Genomic DNA, 13,420 nt, shown 5'->3' with positions numbered 1-13,420 from the left:
AAGTAGTTAAAGAGCTGAGGACCCAATTCCCTCAGCAAACACGGAACACCTGCCATTTGCCGAGCATTTCTAGGCAATGGGGATTCAAAGTACTCCGATGTTCCTTTTCTATTTAAGACTCTAGCGAGAGTCTGAAAATAAAAAGATTCATTCATGCATTTATCTAACAAATATTTGCTAATTACTGCTAATGTTGTCAGACACGATTTTAGTGCTTGGGATGTATCAGCCACATAGGAGGACACATATCTTTCCCTTTTGGAGCTTTCCTCTGTTATGGGGAGGAAGGCGATTAACCTAACAAAAAATTATTTGGTGTATTAAAAGGTATTCAGGGGGCGCCTGGGTGGCGCAGTCGGTTAAGCGTCCGACTTCAGCCAGGTCACGATCTCGCGGTCCGTGAGTTCGAGCCCCGCGTCAGGCTCTGGGCTGATGGCTCGGAGCCTGGAGCCTGTTTCCGATTCTGTGTCTCCCTCTCTCTCTGCCCCTCCCCCGTTCATGCTCTGTCTCTCTCTGTCCCAAAAATAAATAAAAAACGTTGAAAAAATAAATAAATAAAAAATAAAAGGTATTCAGTGCTATAGGGGAAAATAGACCAGAGTAAGGTACAAAGAAAACTGGAGGATGGTGGGGCTTGGGATTTTTTTTTTTTTTAAGCAACAGTTTATTTATCAATAAGATGTTTATTTGTTCACCAAATACTTAAGCCAAACCATGTGTTAGGTGCCGGGGCTTGAGTGGAGAACACGCTCAACAAAGTTCCGACCTAGTGGACTACCCAGCTAGTGGGGACCACATACCAGGTACTTTTGCGTGTCCTCTCATGCAATGCTTTCGCAAGTCTGTCGGAAAGAACTCCTGTGCTCGTTTTTGCTGCTGGTGAAACTGCAGCTCAGAAGAGAATCACCAGCTGGGGAGAAAAAACAGCCAGGGTTCAAACCCTGTCTTCAGAGTCTAACTCCCTTTCTAGCTTCCCCTCAGCTTCATCTCCTGTTTCTCCGTTTCATTATACCTTACCTCTTTCATCATGGAAATGCAGGTGTTAATCTAGGCAAGTGGCCTTAGGCCTATATTGGGGCAAAAGGGAGGGGGAAAAAAAGGAAGATATATTTAGAGGAGGAGAGGGAAGACTTCTCAAAACATCTAGACTCGTGGAGCAAAGTAATACAGGTAGCAAGAGGGCTTAGTAGAAGGGAAATGAAGGTAGATTCATAATATCCCAATTCTGGTTTTAGAGGATGGTTTTAAACAGCCATTAGAGAGAGCCCAATTCATAAGGTGACTTTAACGAGAAGCTTGAAAGAGGTAAGGGAGTGAGCCACGCCATTGTCTGGGAGTGTCCCAGGCAGAAGGAATGGCTAGTGGAAAGGCCCTGAGGCGACAGCATTCCTGGAAATGGTAGAATCCAGGACAACTGGAGCAGGTGAGCTACTGAGACAAGAATGGGGAGATAAGGGCAGAGTTGGGTCTTGTAGGCCATTGTGAGCATCTTGACTAAAATAAAACCGCCACGGGGCTTTGAAGAGAGGAACGCTATACAGTTCATGCTTTCAAAAGACTACTCTAGCTACCGTGCTAAGAGTAGATGGGGAGAGGACAACATTGGAAGCCAGAGGCTCCACTATCCTGGTTCAAGGTGATGACTTGGACCAGTCAAATAGACTGAGTAGGAAAAATATGATACAATCTCTCTACTTTAAGAACTCACAGTATAGTGGAAAGCAAATAGATTAATCACAGTACACTATGATAAGGGAAATAGTATCCTAAGAAGGGGCTACCCTTGCCAGCTTGCTTGAGAGAGAGTAGAAGATCTCTCTTCTACCAAGTTGCTAAGGGAAATGGAAGACTCTAGTTCTTTTTTGGACCACTGGGTGAATCCTTGATAACACAGCTAAAGTTTGTCTTCTTCCCAGTCCTCCAGGTCTCAAAACTCACCATCATCTGAGGGGCTTTAGGCAGAACAGTTCTGAAGAACAGTCTGGGTCATGCAATTAAGAATATGGGAAAAGCTGAGATTATCCCTATTTATCAGAGGAAAAAAAAAACTATGGCAAAGAGTCACCAGGTTTCAACTTTAGACTAGGATCAAGGTCATCAAAGTCCCAAACCAGAAGTCTCTCTGAACCACTTGAGTTGGGTCAGCCAAATGATGGGGTAAAGGAATAGAAAGACTTGTGTCTGGACAGCTGCCAGAATGGGGTTGGGGCCTTGGGGATCAGCAGCCTTTGATAAGGAAAGAAGCACAAGTCCCAGAATGTCAAAGATGGAGAAGCACCCCCCTCACCTAACCCCCAGAAGGATGTAATGGCCGGGGAGGGATTCTGGGACCTGGTAGGAGTGGGGAGGAAAAGCTTAAAGCTCGGGCTGGGAAGGCAGACCTGGGTTCAATCATGTTCCATAGCTTACTTCCTGTGTGCCTATATCAAGCTATTTAGTTTCACTTAATCTCTATTTTCTTGCCTATTAAATGGAAACAATAATCACGGCTACGTAGCAAGAGATCACGCACTGGCTGCTATAAAATAAAGGCCGCCAAAGATTGTTATGTACAAGGTTGAGTGTCAGTACAGAAAAGAGTAGTTCACGCAGTCTTGGGAAGTGGAGTAGGCTGGGACAGAGTGTGGGGAACAGGAGAGCCCTCAAAGGGATCGACTCAGGGGACAGATCCTTAAGAGAAATAGATTGCTCAAAGCAATGAGATAGAGGTTTTATTGCTTTGTGTTATTTGCAATCTTTTCCTAGCCTCATGTGGATTATAAATTCCCTGAAAGAAACACAGCCCTGAGCTGGGCTGCAATTGCCCTACAAAAACCTTGATTCAGCGGCACTGGCAGTACATCAACAGCAGGGTGTTCAACACTTCACGTGACCCACAGCCACTTAGACAAATGAGGCTTTACCTGATCCTTTTCTCCCTCTTTATTTAGTGTAAGAGGAAAGCAGAAAATGAGAAATGAATTTTAAATGAGCCAAGACCTACAAGAGGGAGAGAGAAAAACACGAGAGAGTCCATCCTATTATTCCCAGTCCTGGAGGATCCTTCCAGATTGCCTGGATATTTTTATATAATATTTTATATTTCATGTATTAGATGAACAACAACAAAGCCTGTATACAACGCCACTGGGAAGCTCTTGGCACCACTAATGCTATTTAAAAACAACTCTTGGGAGTTGGATGTTGGTCACTCTGCACACTTAACTGGCATTCAGTAATCATTTATTGAGTTCCTACCCTATACCTTGCATTGGACTAAATACTAGCGGATCAAAAGGGAATTCGTAAATTCTCTATCTTCAATGTGCTCCTAAGCTTCTGGAGAAGCAGACATGTAAACAACCACAATGCTATTTGGTAGAGATTTGTACTTGTGCCACGGAAACTGAGAAGAAACAAGGCTTAACTGAGTCAGATTGGATGGGGATGGGGCACCAAAAAAAGAGGTACTCTGAATGGTAAGGTCAAGGCTAAGTCTGAATAAATGAATAGGAGTTTGCCATGTAAAGACAGAAGCAAGGCTGGAGTAGAGAAAGAAAATCTGGAGTAGAGGAGGACAGCTTGTGTAAAGTCAGAGGTTGGATAAGTAAGAGAAAAGTAGAAGCCATGGAAATTACAGTCATGTAGGTGGTAATTAAACACTAGTGACTAATGGGAATAACTAACTCATGAAGCTACACCATATCAGACTACGTAAACCATCCATAAACTGATTTCCTGCCCTCTAGAAGCTTGATGTTAACTTCAGATTATATCAGTACAGCATAAGAAAGGAATAACTTAGAATATTTTTCCCCAGTAGAAGACAGTAGCCTAAACTTCTTCTAAGTTCTACCAATGCCATTTGCACTAGGGCACTCATGCCATCCGCCTTCCCCACTCCACAGCCCCCATCCTGAGGTGGTACCCCCTTCCGTCTTCCTTGTAACCACCTGGCTCAAACTTTGGCTTGCCTCCACTCATAATCAACCAGGCTAATTAAAAGCATAATGAAAGACAAAAGGGCATGGAGACAGCTGAGCAAACATTAACAGATACGTAGATTAAGTGAAGTATTTACCTTATTATGTGTAAGCAACGGTGTAGAAGAAATTTAGGCAGCACTAGGAAGCGTGAGTCAGGGGATGTTCAAATAGAGTGGGATTAGAGGAAACCTCCTCTCTTCCGGATAGTTAGCTGTATCTTTTGGGACGATTGAATGAAAAACGTAGTTAGCAGGAAAAGACAGCCAAGGTTTGCAGCTCAAAGGAGGCCGAAACTCTGGATACAAACAAGGTAGTTAAGAAACTACTAAAATTATTTGAGGGGGCGCCTGGGTGGCTCGGTTGGTTGGACGTCCAACTTCAGCTCAGGTCATGATTTCACGGGTTCACGGGTTCAAGCCCCACATCGGCTCTCTGCTTTCAGCGTGGGTCCTCTGTCCCCCTCTCACTGCCCTCCCCTGCTTGTGCTGTCTCTGAAAAATAAACTTAAAAAAAAGAAACAATTATTTGATTTCAAGTTGTGAAGTATTGACCTACTCCATGCCTAATGCGCTAAATAAGAACAATCAAGAACCTCCAGCATTGTGGGAGAGTGGCTAATATTTATTGTGTTCCTTGTGTGACTGGGAACATGATAGCCTTTTATACTTTTTAATTTAATCCTTAGAGCAAAACCAAGAGGGAGGTGTCCCCGTTTTATTTATTTGTTTTTCTAAAGATTTTCTTTTCTTTTCTTTTTTTTTTTTTAGTTTTTATTTAAATTCTCATTAGTTAACACACAGTGTAATACTGGTTTCAGGAGTATAATTTAGTGATTCATCGCTTACATATAACACTCAGTGCTCATCACAAGTGCCCTCCTTTATATCAATCACCCATTTGACCCACCCCCTGCCCGTCTCCCCTCCAGCAATCCTCAGTTTACTCTCTATTGTTAAGAGTCTCTCTTACGGTTTTCCTCCCTCTCTTTTTTTTTCCCTTCCCCATGTTCATCTGTTTTGTTTCTTAAATTCATATGTATTTGTCTTTCTCTGACTCATTTTGCTTAGCATAATACGCTGTAGCGCCATCCATGTCGTTGCAAATGGCAAGATTTCATTCTTTTTGATCGCAGAGTAATATTTCATATATACATCCCCTCTTTATTCATCAGTCAGTGGACATTTGGGCTCTTTCTATAACTTGGCTATTGTTGATAGTGCTGCTATAAACATCAATGTGCATATGTCTCTTTGAATCAGTATTTTTGCATCCTTTGGAGAAATACTTACTAGTGCAATTGTTGGATTGTAGGGTCGTTTTATTTTTAACTTTTTGAGGAACCTCCATACTGTTTTCCACAGCGGCTGCACGTTTGCATTCCCACCAACAGTGTAAGAGGGTTCCGCTTTCTCTACATCCTCATCCACATCTGTTGTTCCCTGTTAATTTTAGTCATTCTGACAGGAAGTGTTATCTCTTCATAGTTTTGATTTGTATTTCTCTGATGGTGAGTGATATTGAGCACCTCTTCATGCGTCTGTTGGAAAAATGTCTATTCATGTCTTCTGCCCATTTCTTTACTGGATTATTTGTGTTCTGGATGTCGAGTCTGATAAGTTCTTTATAGATTTTGGATACTAACCCTTTATCAGATACGCCATTTGCAAATATCTTCTCCCATTTCATTGGTTGCCTCTTAGTTTTGTTGATTGCTTCCTTCTCTGTGCAGAAGCTTTTTATCTGGATGGAGTCCCAATAGTTCATTTTTGCTTTTGTTTCCCTTACCTCTAGAGACATGTCTAGTAAGAAGTTGCTATGGCCAATGTCAAAGAGGTTGCTGCCTGTGTTCTCCTCTAGGATTTTGATGGTTTCCTGTCTCGCATTTGGGTCATTCATCCATTTTGAATTTATTTTTGTCCATGGTATAAGAAAATGGCCTCATTTCATTCTTCTGCATGTTGCTCTCCAGTTTTCCCAATACCATTTGTTGAAGAGACTATCTTTTTTCCATTGGATATTCTTTCCTGCTTTGTCGAAGATTAATTGACCATATATTTGTCGGTAAGATTTTTTTAAATTTTTTAATATTTATTTGTGGGTAAGATTTTTTAAATTTTTTCAATGCTTATTTATTTTTGAGAGACAGAGAGACAGAGTGTGAGCAGGGGAGGGGCAGAGAGAGAAGGAGAGACAGAATCCAAAGCAGGCTCCAGGCTCTAAACTATCTACACAGAGCCCGATGCAGAGCTCGAACTCATGAACTGAGAGATCTTGACCTGAGCCAAAGTCAGACGCTCAACTGACTGAGCCACCCAGGCTCCCCTGTGGGTAAGTTTTTTTTTAAGTAATCTCTACAGCCAATGTGGGGCTCAAACTCACAACCCCAAGATCAAGAGTCACATGCTCTGCCTACTGAGCCAGCGAGGTGCCCCGGTCATCCCCGTTTTGAAGAAGAAGACAGTAGTGAAGGTGGTAGCAGAATTTGAACCCAGAACTGCCTGGTTCTTAAGCTCATCTTCAAAGACCCTCAAAACCATCAATTCACATAGATATGAGAATTGTAGCCTTTTGAGTGCCAGGCATTGCAAGAGGGTGTATTTATATCCAAGTACTACTTCAGGAAACCTTTCAAACCTCGTTAGTGACACAATAGGGGCTGGAACCCATACACAACTTCCCAAAGAATTCTCTTCATTTTTTTCTATAGACACACAGACCAAATAGTTTTTACTGCATGAGGGGGCAGGTAGCTGAAAATCTGTTTGTTTTGCAACAACAACAAAAGGATAAAGAGAGCAACTGTAGACCATTTTGTTGTTCCCAAACATCTACTGTGCCTCTCAGGGGTAGATCCAGGATGGATTGTACTTCCCTCACTCCTTTGACAACACGCTTGATTATGTAACTTGCGTTAGCCACATGAAATGTGTGAGGGGCTATATGAACCACTTTCAGATAGAAGCTTTAAGAGTCAGTGTGCTTCACTGTGTTTTCCTTTCCTGCCGTGCTGATGACCAGGAACATTCAAGGCTAATCCATCTGCCTTGATTCCAGAGTGAAGACAACGTACAGCAAAGCTACAGCTGACTTAGGAAGGACACAAAGCATAAGCAAAAAGAACAACTTTTGCTGACTGAGTCATTAAAATTTGGGAGTTACGGGGCGCCTGGGTGGCTCAGTCGGTTGGGCGTCCGACTTCGGCTCAGGTCACGGTCTCGCGGTCCGTGAGTTCGAGCTCCGCGTCGGGCTCTGGGCTGATGGCTCAGAGCCTGGAGCCTGTTTCCGATTCTGTGTCTCCCTCTCTCTCTGCCCCTCCCCCGTTCATGCTCTGTCTCTCTCTGTCTCAAAAATAAATAAACGTTAAAAAAATTTTTTTTTTTTTAAATAAAATTTGGGAGTTACTACCATAGTGTAACAGAGTCTATCCTGACTAATGCAAACTCCTGTTGAATTTTTTCCTTTTGATGATCCAAATTTCTGGCGTCATCCCCAGGTATAAAAGGTTGTTTGGGAAGTGGGAGAAAATATAGGAAATGGAATGACTGGTGTAATGTAGTGAAAGCCTTTAAAAATAGAAAAAAAACTATTTTTTTAAGATTTTTATTTTTTTTAAGGAATCTCTACACCCAACGTGGAGCTCGAACTCACAAACCCGAGATCAAGAGTTGCATGCTCCACTGATTGAGCCAGCCAGGTACCCCATAAAATAAAAGATTTGGAACTCAGTCTTGATCTATGGGCTCAGACAAGCCTTTATAAGATAGGTTCCATAGACCATGTCACGTCTGAGAGAAAGTTTACGAAGATAAAGATACGGTCTCCGTTCTTGAGGCAAGGGCTATCCTCACATTCTTTTTTTTTTTATTTTAGAGAGAGAAAGAGCGCACAAGTGGGGGGGGAGGGGCAGAGGGAGAGGAAGAAAGAAAGAGGGAGAGAGAGAGTCTTAAGAAGGCTCTACACTCAGTGTAGACCCCTTGTGGGGCTCAATCCCACAACCCTGTGGGATCATGACCTGAACCAAAATCAAGAGTCAAACATAACCAACTGAGCCACCTAGGCACCCTTCAGATTAAACCTAGCGCTCTGCTGGGTGCCTGGCACCCACAAGACTCTCAATAAATTTTTATAAATTTTTCTTGAACCAATGTAATGGAATGATCTGGAATTATAACTCATGTCTCTTAACTCTCCACCAAGGCTCTTCCTGTGTTGTGTATTGCCTATGTGGGCTAAGAGATCTTAGAGGGTAAGCCTATAGTAATGTCTTTTTTGTTTTACTGAGAAATAATTTACATATGTCAGTCTATAAGTTTAAGGTGTGCAGCATGATGGTTTGATTTACACATATTGTGAAATTATTACCACAATAGGTTCAGTTATTCATCGTCTCATACAAAAGCAATAAAAGGAAAAGGAAAAAAGGGAAAAAAAATGTCTTGTGATGAGAACTCTCAGGATTTACTTTTTTTTTTTTTTTTAACGTTTAGTTATTTTTGAGAGAGAGAAAGACACAGCGTGAGCGGGGGAGGGACAGAGAGAGATGGGGACACAGAATTTGAAGCAGGCTCCAGGCTCTGAGCTGTCAGCACAGAGCCCAACACCAGGCTTGGACTCACAAGCTGTGAGATCATGACCTGAGCCGAAGTCAGATGCTCAACCGACTGAGCCATCCAGATGCCCCAGGATTTATTCTTTTAACATCTTTCTTATGTACATGAAGCAGTTAACTAGTCATCATGTTGTACACTACATCCCCGGTTACTTATTTGTCTTATAACTAGAAGTTTTTACCTTTTGGCCACCTTCCTCCAAGTCCCCCTCACTCCACCCTCTGCCTCTGTTAGCCACAAATCTGCTCTTTTTCTATGAGTTTTATTTCATTTTAGATTTCACATATAAGTGAGACCAGATAGTATGTGTCTTTCTCTGTCCGATTTATTTCACTTACCATGATGCCTTCAAGGTCCAGCCATGTTTTCCCAAATGGTAAGATTTCCTCATTCTCTTTTATGGCTGAATAGCATTCCATATGTGGCATATATACCGCAACTTTTTTTTTTTTTTAAATAGGGTTTACACCCAACATGGGGCTTGAACTCTTGACCCTGAGATCATGAGTCACACACTCTACTGACTGAGCCAGCCAGGCATCCCCTATACCACAACTTCTTTATCCATTCATCCATCAATGGGACACTTAGGTTGTTTCCATGTCTTGGCTATTGTGAGTAATGCTGCTATGAACATGGGGGTGCAGATATCTTTTTGAATTAGTGTTTTTGTTTTCCTTGGATATATTCCCAGAAGTGAAATTACTGGGTCATATGGTAGTTCTGTTTTTAGTTTTTTGAGGATCCTCCCTACTGTTTTCCATTGTGGCTGTGCCCATTTACAATCCCACCAACAGTGCACAAGGGTTCCCTTCTCTCCACGTCCATGCCAGCATTTATCTCTTGCGTTTTTGATGATGGCCATTCTGACAGGTGTGAAGAAATATCTCACTGTGGTTTTAGTCTGCCTTTCCCAAATGACTGGTGGTGATGTTGAGCATCTTTTCATATACCTGTTGGCCTTTCATATGTCTTCTTTGGGGAAATGTCTACTCAGGTCCTCTGCCCATTTTTTAATTGGGTTATTTGTGGGTTTTGCTATTGAGTTGTAGGAGTTCTTTACGTATTTTGGATATTAACCCCTTATCATATATACAGTTTGCAAATATTTTTTTCCTACTCTGGAGGTTTTGTTTTCACTTTGTTGATGTTTCTTTGCTGTGCAGAAGCTTTTTAGTTTGATGTAGTCTCACTGGTTTGTTATTTGTGCTAAATTTGTTATTCGTGTTGTGTTATATACTTATGGTAATATTACTACTAATTTTTATATGATACCTTATCATTTATATGCACTTCATTTATTTGAAGGGCCACATAAATGAAAAATGTCTAGGACATTAGCATCTGCTGGGCTGGAGCATAGTAGGCACTCAATAAAGTGCACAAATCTCCCTCAGTAAATTACAAAGAGTAGAAAGCCATGAAGAGCCCAGGGGACTTGGCAATAAGAAATCCAGCCTGAAGTGTACTATGAATCAATTTTTTTAATGTGACCAGACTAAGAGAATATGCAGGAGAAGGCTAAACCCATACAAACAAAAGTACAGGGCCCTGAGGCATCTCCAAAGAGTACAGAGCAGTAATTGAAAAACTTTCCATGGAACATCCTTGAAGCAAGCATTGAAGACAGTCATGAAAATAAATTAGGACTGCCCAAATCTGTGGATCAGTCCTTCAAAACCAGAAAGAGATTCAACCTGGTATTACTACTATTCATTTAAAAAGCTAAGATCCTGCAAGTATGATTTGCATCTAATACTGAAGTAGAACAGGGTTTGGGCATAATTAGAATATCCAAAGAGCTAATACAAAGCAGAGAAATGGAGAGTTATCCAGGGAGCCTATTTGGGTTAACCTTACCAGGTTAACCAAACTGAAAAACATGTGCAAAAAGATTCTTAAATGTTTATTTATTTTTGAAGGAGAGAGAGAGAGAGAGACACAGTGTGAGTGGGGGAGGGGCAGGGAGACAGGGAGACACAGAATCCAAAGCAGACTCCAGGCTCCGAGCTGTCAGCACAGAGCCCGCTGCAGGGCTCAAACTCACAAACCGCGAGATCATAACCTGAGCCGAAGTCGGACACTCGACTGACTAAGCCACACAGGCGCCCCACAAAAAGATTCTTTATATTTTTTGCCAGGAGACCACATTGGGGATTTTTTTGGTAAAAAAAAAAATAACAGAAATTTTTGCAACTGAAATATTTAAAATGAACTAACATAATGTCTGGGATTTGCTTTTAAATACTCCAGGGGAAAAAAATGTGGGGGAGATCTGTGAAACAAGACTGGCAAAATGTTAATGTCTATAGAAGTTAAGAGGAGGGAACAATGGCTCCCTCAGGAATAGGAAGTGGAAAAAGGAAGTAATATTTTGTCTTACTAAACTGCTATAATGATACTAAGTTGGAGATCATCATCCCCACTTTACAGGCAAGGAAAATTGAGGTCATATTGCTAGTGAATGACATAAAAACTTGAGCCTCAATACCATCACTTCAAAATCCCTTTTGCTTATACCCCATATTGATTGTCTAAATATATTTTTTCAGATTCTGATACTTTAATGGAAATGGTGAAGAGTTGTTTTTCTGTATAATGGAAACTTATTTGCAATTCCTCCACCTTTCATTATAGGTTTTCATCTCTACTGTGGTGTTGTTGTTGTTGTTGTTGTTGTTGTTTTTACATTTTTTTTTAAGGTAACGTCTATACGCAACACGGGATTCAAACTCATGACCCCAAGATCAGGAGTCAGATCCTCTATCAACTGAGCCAGCCAGGTGCCCCTCTCATCTCCACTTGTGAGCAACTATTGTGAATACTTTCTGACTCATGAAGTTGTTTTAATTTCATTTAATCTGAATTCATGATCCATCTGTGGTTTGCTTCCATTATTCAGCATAGAATGAATGTGAAATGGTGTTTTTCCTTTTTTGCAACAATTCTCAAAGTAAGAGATGCCAAAATGCCTGCATGCACATGCATATCCACACATAAACACAAAGCTTATGTATACGTACTTAGGTACAGTTTTTCCTTTTTAACTACTTAGCGATTTATCTGTGGCCTGCTATGCACACTTCCTCTACCCAATCACTTTTTCTGCCATGTAGGTATAGCCAAGCTTAACCCTTCTAGTGGGCTTGGTTCCTTGCTACCATGAAAGACATTTGTCATCCTTGTGCCTATAAATTGCATCTGGATTTGATCCATTTCTAAAATGAAATTTACTAGAAAGGCTGATGTGATGGCTATCCATTCATTCAGTAAACATTTATTAAATGCTGACTCTAGGCTGGGTCCTGTGCTCAGGGTTTGGAGCACAAAGAGAAAAGCAATAGTTTGGGGACAGTACAGCATAATAGTAATTAAATGACTGCGTGGTCGTGATAAGTAAGCACTAGTGAATGCTAGGTGAAGAGGGGCTCCCTTACCCAGGGTGAAATCCCAGCCCTGCCAGTTAGTAGCTCAATGACTTTAGTTGGGCAAATTGCTAATCTCTCTGAGCCTCAATTTCTTCATCTGTAAATGGGTAGAATAATAGTACCTACTGCATAGCTATGTCGTGAGTTAACTGAAACAATTGCACATGTAGAGAGCTCAACATGGTGTTTAGATGTTAAAAAGTGTTATAAATGGGAGCTCTTTCTATTCCCCTGTGTGTTCATAGAGGAAGGAGAGTGGAGGAAGAAATTTGACCTGACTGGGGATGGAGTTTTTTGAATTTTTATTTAAATTCCAGTTGGTTAACAAACAGTGTAATATTAGTTTCAGGAGTACAGTATAGTGATTCGACAGTTCTATACGTCACCCAGTGCTCATCACCCAGTGTACTCCCTAATCCCCATCATCTATTTAACCCATCCCCCCACCAATCTCCCCTCTGGTAACCATCAGCTTGTTCTCTATAGTTAAGAGTCTGTTTCTTGGTTTGCTTCTCTCTCACTTTTCCTTTTGCTCATTTGTTTTGCTTCTGACATTCTACACATGAGTGAAATCATGTGGTATTTTTTTTTTCTGACTTATTTCACTTAGCATAATACTCTCTAGTTCCCTCCATGTTGTTGCAAATGGCAAAATGCATTCTTTTTTACGGCTGAGTAATGTCCCATTGTACATATATACCGCATCTTTTTTTTTTAATGCTCATTTATTTTTGAGAGAGAGCAAGTAAGTAGTGGAGGGGCAGAGTGAGGTGGGGACAGAGGATCTCTAGTGCACTGTGCACTGACAGCAGCAGGCCTGGTGTTGGGCTCAAACCCATGAACCACTAGATCACGACCTGACCCAAAGTCCGACACTCAGTCAACTGAGCCACACAGGTGCCCCTACACCACATCTTCTTTGTCCCTTCATCAATTGATGTACACTTGGGTTGTTTCTGTAATTTTGCTATTGCAAATAATGCTGCTATAAACATTGGGGTGCATGTATTCCTTTGAGTTAGTATTTTTGTATTCTCTGGGTAAATACCTACCAGTGCAATTGCTGGATCACAGGGTAATTCTATTTAAAAATTTTTGAGGATCCTTCATACTGTTGTCCACAGTGGCTGCACCAGTTTGCATCCACCACCAACAGTGCAAGAGGGTTCCCATGTCTCCACATCCTTGCCAACACCTTGTTGTTTCTCATGTTGTTGATTTTCGTCATTCTGAAGGGTACGGGGTGATATCTCATTGTAGATTTGTTGGTTTGTTTGTTTTTGAGAGAGAGAGAGTAGGAACAGAGGAGGGGCAGAAAGAGAGGGAGAGAGACAATTCCAAGCAGGCTCCACACTCTTAGTGCAGAGCCCACATGGGGCTTGATCTCACCAACCATAAGATCATGACCTGAGCCAAA

The sequence above is a fragment of the Panthera uncia genome (genome assembly GCF_023721935.1).
Source record: "Panthera uncia isolate 11264 chromosome C1 unlocalized genomic scaffold, Puncia_PCG_1.0 HiC_scaffold_4, whole genome shotgun sequence".
Taxonomy (NCBI): Eukaryota; Metazoa; Chordata; class Mammalia; order Carnivora; family Felidae; genus Panthera; species Panthera uncia.
This window is presented reverse-complemented; position numbering follows the sequence as displayed.